At 35.1% G+C, this 6,204-nt stretch overlaps 1 protein-coding gene across 1 annotated transcript in view; it reads left to right on the plus strand.

The window, feature by feature from the left end:
* Positions 1–2,556: 2,556 nt before the first annotated feature.
* Positions 2,557–6,204, plus strand: part of LOC107455668 (uncharacterized) — a gene marked incomplete in the record, with an annotated part of 114,444 nt that continues 110,796 nt past the window's right edge. The window contains 1 exon segment of the mRNA XM_071183666.1: positions 2,557–2,748.

Raw genomic sequence — 6,204 nt, forward strand, 5'->3', positions numbered from 1 at the left:
AAAATTTCTCTTTTTTTTTTTTTNTTTTTTTTTTTTTTTTTTTTTTTTTTTTTTTTTTTTTTGCAAAATTTTGTTTTGGTCTATTAGTTTTATAAAATCTCTTTGCCTTGGGAATTTCTATTTTTTTTAAGTTGTAATATTTAGCATATTTTCGTCCAAAAAGTAAGTTTCATTGTTTATAGAATAAAACAGGTTATCTTTCTTATAAAATATTATGATCCGTAAAGGAATATTAAAAAAATATAGTACAGAATTTTATTCATAGTTACTGTTAAAGTCATGGAATTTCATTTTCGAAACAGCGAGCAATCGTCTTGAAAATATTTTTCAACTAAATGCGGGAACCATCGGGGAGGACTTTTTGACGGAACTAAATCGCATTTGCGTTCCATGGGGAGGAAAACCTCCCACGGTTAGCCAGACTGCAAGGATACTCTAACCCTATGATCCGTCTACCACTGAGGATATTTTACGTCAACACTGGGGTCAGGGCAAGCCGGGTGCCGAATTCGAATCGACCAATCATCGCTGGGACTCGAACCAGGTTAACCTCATTAGAAGGCGAGCTCTCCATCTCCTGAGCCACCACGACTTCTGCATAATTATTTTATTTTATAACCGTCGTTGAACAGCCGATCCAATTTTGGATTTACGACTACTGATTTTCAACTCCGTAGCCATGTAATTTTGAACCAAACCAAAAGACAAGGAAACTCCTGGATCAGGGCCCCCAGAGGTATGTTTTGTTATGGGAACATGGAGGACTTTGTGACCAGACAGATTTAGCATGCATTAGTCGCCATTTACTACACGGGGAGTCTTCGGCCGGAGGGATCGAACCCACGACCTCTTGGACATGGGCCCAGTGCCCTACCAACCAGGCTATCCCGGCCCTTCATACTTAATTATTTTATTTTAAATCCGTCGTTGAACAGCCGACCCAATTTTGGGTTTACGACTACTGATCCCGGCCTTCAAACTTAATTTTATGCATGCACATTTTGTTAATATGTTAGATGTAACGAAATAGTCAGATATATTTTGCCGATAGAAAGATCTGCCCTGGCCGCGAAGTCTAAGGCTGCCTGCTGCTATGGAGACAAGAAATGGCGCATTTCAAAGAGGGAAGCTTCTTTCCCTTTCTCTCGCTGACTCGAGCCAGCACATGTCTTAAATAATGACCCAACACCTCTACCTAAATAGTTAAACCTCGTAACCATAGTCACCGCCACTGTGCCAGACGAATGGCTAGGGGAGTTCTTTACATGGAAAAACTATACTTAAAATTGTAAAGTGACCAACTGTACTTGAAAAAAAATATTTAAACTTAGGAATACAGAATGTGCGTCACATTAACATATAATAAATTAGAAGAAATTTTACTAGTTACCAATTTACAACGATAACCTAATGCATCATATAACAGTTCAAATTAATTTCTATCAGTTTTTTTCTCATTTGATCCTTTTATGCTTTTAAATATTTCGATATAAATGTTGAGATTTATGTCTGGCAACATTCAATCTCTCTTTTTACTTTTTTTTTTATAATATTTTTTTTTACTTATGACACCAAGTACAGCGAGAACCTAGAAGATCTCAAGGAGATAACTTTTTCTTCAAGAAAGGAAAAATAGCTTTAATAAGTTAATAAATAGATTTTCATTTAAGTTAAAATAAGAAAATTGCGAAAAAAAGCATTTAAAATTGCAATAACTTTTGTAAACATAAAAATTAAAAAAAAAAAAAACAACTCGCGTTAAGATCATAAATGAAAATTTCCCTTTCAGTGCCATCCAATTTCAATTCAGTAGTGCCGATCAGGTGGCCGAGTGGTTAGCGTGTCTGACTGCGGAGCCGATGGTTGCGGGTACGAATCCCGCTCATGGCACGGATGTTTCTCTCTCTCTCTCTCTCTCTCTCTCTCTGTCTGTGTTCTATGTCCTTTCTCCTTTGTGTGTGTAAATGTGACCCGCCCTATAAACGGGTTTGTGATTGTGTGACGTGGGCGACGCTGCTCCACGGCCGTGGCTTCACCACTGGTGCCCACTGGGTAACGAGAAGAGAGTAGCAGTCCTGGCATATGAGGCCATTAAGAAAAAAAAATTCTGTGGTTACATTTCTGTGACTTCAAGTGCGGCCTACATAGTATTTTTTTACAACAAGTTTAACAGTTAACAATTCTGGGACTACTTATCGAATGTTGTTTTTTTAATATATATTATTTTATCTTACTAATTGTACATTTTTCTACCCGCCTTTATAATTTCATGTTTCTAAGTCAGTTTTTGGGTACCGAAACAATATGTAATGCTAAGTAGCACACTTTCCACTTATTGCACACATTCTCTAAAAGATAATTTAATAACAAATCGATGAAATGATCCTTTCATGTAAAATAAAATTTCTTTAGAACTTCAAAACACAATACAATTAAGAGGGAAGTTTATCAATGAAGACAAAGCATATTATATCTAAGTTTTTCTTACTTTAAAGTGAATGGGTGGCTTATCAATGGAAGGCTCTGTCTTATCTATGCACGTTGACGGAAGAACTTTTTTGTATCGCGATTGCATTGTGATCTACTTAAAATTATAAATACGTTATTTGATATTTATTCTTAAAGCTCTTTATTAAACCCACTGAAAATTTACTCTAAAATGCGTGTAATATGTAAGTATTCAATTTTTTTTAATAAATAAATAAAAGTTTTATTAATTAAACTGNAATGTGTCTGAGCTGCATTCAAGTATGTCAAACTTAAATAGACTAAAAAAAGGAGTAAATATAATACTATTTTGGACGGAGAACGTTGTGGCACATCACTTTTGAAAGACGTGGGAGGAGGATTTTCAGTCTTAGTAAAAATAATTAAAGAAGTGATGAACCTAAAGATTTTCTTTTTAATGTCTCACATAAATAGAATATTTACTTTTTAAGTCTACTTAAAAAAGTTGTTCATAAAGTTAATTTTATTGTCTTTAGTTTGTGTTGGTTAGTTTGTTTATATCGAAGTTTTCTTTGCTATAAATTCTGCTTGCACCATTTAGTACATGTCATTTAGTAAAAGCAGATAAAAAATAGTCAAAATTCAAACATCAAAATGAAGAAAGTTCTATTTAGTTTTGATTGAGAAAAGTTATGTTTTTAGTAAATAGTAAAAAATTATATGTCAGTTTAGAAGAGAGTTTGAGACGTATTTATTTATGAATTTTTCTTTTTCTTTTTTGAAGCTTTGTTATGACTACTATTCTTAGACACGCGGTATCGAACACCGTCCTAGTCGCTGTACACATTTTTGTAGTACTTACTTGAGCCGTGGTGGCTCAGGGGATAGAGCATTCGCTCCCTAATGAGATGACCCAGGTTTCAATCCCAGCGGTGCCTAGTTGATATGAATTCTAGTCCCGACCACAGTGCCCACGTAAAATGTTCTCAGTGCTAGAGGGATCGTGGGTTAGAATACCTTTTCCGTCGAGCTATCCGTGGAAGGTTTTCGTGGTTTTTCCATCCTTGTAACGCAAATGCGGATTAGGCCCATCTAAAAATCCTCCAAGTTTGAAATAATGCTTGATCCTGAAGTTTCCTTGCCTTCTGGGCTCAAAATTAGAAGGTTACGGAGTTGAACATTGTCGTAAACTCAGAATCTTGTCGGCTATTCAACGCTGGTAATAAAATAAAATATAGTACACACTTATGAGGAGATTAAAGGATTCATTGATGCTTGGAAACAAATAAATTTACACTTGTTTAATAAATTTCTGGTTTTAACAATTGTGGCATAAAAAATTTTAATAATATGCAATACTACTTAATTTAAATGGAACACGCATTTATATTTTGTTGCTGACGAGGTGACTGAGTAGTTAAATGGATGGCAGCTAATCTATCTAAGGCTTTGCCCGCGTGGATTCTAATCCTATCCTCTTAGCAGTAAATGTTCTTACAGTACTTTCTAGAGCCATGGTTGCTCAGGAAATGGTTGCAATTTCCAGCATAAAAGAATTGAACGCTAGCTTATGTAAAAAGTTATTCACAAGCAAAAGAAAATAATTGAATAAATAAGTAAATGAAAGATAATTTGTATGACCCAGTTATTTTTGTGCGTGATTGCAATAGCATTAAAGATTGAGAGAATTCCTTCTCCTTTATATAAGAAGGCGGTGGCTCATTAATTGTGCAAGAAGACTTTAAACTTAACCTAGCCGCTTTCCCCTTCTAACGATTACCAAAAAATGCTAGAAATCCATTTCATACCATTTGCAAAGAGAATTGATGGCAAGAGGTTGGCTTTCTGGCAGGACCATGCCTCTATTTATGTTTCAAAATCTTTACATTTTGTGCTTTAGGATTACAGAGTGCGTGTTATTTAAATGACGTACCCCTTTTCCCGACTTCAATTCCAACGAAAACATAGGGAGCTATCTTTAGTTGGGCTGAATATGCCAAAAAGAAGCTGTTGCAGTTTGAGGCAGAATAAAGGTAGCCGTTACTGAAACCAGGCGTAATATTGATGTTAATGTTCTTCAGGGTTTAGTAAAGGGTACGCAAAATCATAAATTTCAAGTCATATCTTTCATGACGGATATATTAGCAATTATAGTGCATCTTCTGAAACATACAAAGTGTAACCCAAACAAGCATCCCGCCATAAAGCGAGTGTTTTCTTTTATAAGACCTTAAAAAAACTATAAACAGAATCTATTAGAAACAAATCTGGTGACAGTGATGACCAGGGAATTTAATCTCGTGTTGTCATAGACAATTCCTCTAGCACCTTTTTGAGAAACCTAACATTTCTATTAAAATGTATTTTTACTATCATAATAATCATTCTTGGCTTTGATGCCTTTTATTGTTTTCAATGGTCGAAGATTTGAGTTATTAAATGGTTGTCTCACGTCGAGAGTTTTAAGATTCCTTGGCTACATAATCCTCTCTCTGATATTAGTGCCCCTATTATTCAATCCAGAAGACATATGCGATCAATTTTAAAATACTACGTTCAACTTATTACCCATTGGAAAAATGGGTTTTGTTTTGGATTTGATGGCGTCCTCACACTTTTCAGCTACAATAATCAAGAGTAATAGTAAACAGTGCGCATGCGTCGTCATTGCATGCGTTGCCATGGCGACCGCTGCTGTTTGATAATTTTTTTAGAATTCTTTTTTTTTCACTTTTAATTTTGATATGCATTAAGTTGGTGAATTTATTTTTGAGATATGGGACCAGAGGGATACCATAAATACTTCTTGAGTTGTGAATAAAAGGGAATTTCATCATTTGAACGATACTTTTGTTTTAATTGAGAATCAGAAATTCTAAAATACAGTTCAAACTGGATCGTTTTCAGTACTAATTCAGGTGAATATCACAAATAAAGAGGCTCCAAACTGATTCACACGGTCCCATGGCCTAAACTTACAGAGGCTGAGAAATCCAAAGAACATAGACGGGAATATCTTAAGCGTTACACTCAAACAGAAAAACAAAAGGATTCCGTTCGCAAAAGCAAGTCTGAAGCTCATCCCTCACAAAAGTACCAAAGTGGTTGAGAGAACTTAACTCTACCGAAGAGCGAATGACGGCTCTCCGAACTCCTTTCATGCAAATACGAGAACTGGGGGTTGATCACTAGTTAGGGATAAAAGGATCCATTGTCAGCGTACCCAATGACTTGCACAAGATAGTAGACTGTCTTCCACACAATATAAATGATTCATTCACTGTTCTTGTAAAATTGAAGGAAAAAAAAGCTTAGCTTTCAAATCATATTTCATATATGAACTTGTGAATCCGAAACGGGTGTACGATGCAGCTTACAATCTCATTCAAACATCAGTGTACCAATCCGAAAATGGTAATATTGATCTCGATTGGCTGTTCAATGCCTATTAAGTCATCAAAAGAATTAGCACAGAATGTGTCTGAGCCGAGCTGCATTCAAATATGTTTGCAAAATTGTGTACCTAGCAGTTCTGGATTAACAGTTAAAGATGTCCAAGATGAAAACACAATAAAGTTGCTTTTTCAACAAAAAAAATTGCGCAACAACCATTTTGCCTTTTTTTACAAACTGGGAAAATACAGTGAATTTTGTTTCTTATTTTCGGAAATGGTGACTACTGAAAGCGCTATCTATGGAATATTTAAGGATGATATTTCAGATATACTATAGTATTTCATTCACTTTAGCATTATT

This window comes from Parasteatoda tepidariorum, chromosome 7, assembly GCF_043381705.1.
Source record: "Parasteatoda tepidariorum isolate YZ-2023 chromosome 7, CAS_Ptep_4.0, whole genome shotgun sequence".
Lineage (NCBI taxonomy): Eukaryota > Metazoa > Arthropoda > Arachnida > Araneae > Theridiidae > Parasteatoda > Parasteatoda tepidariorum.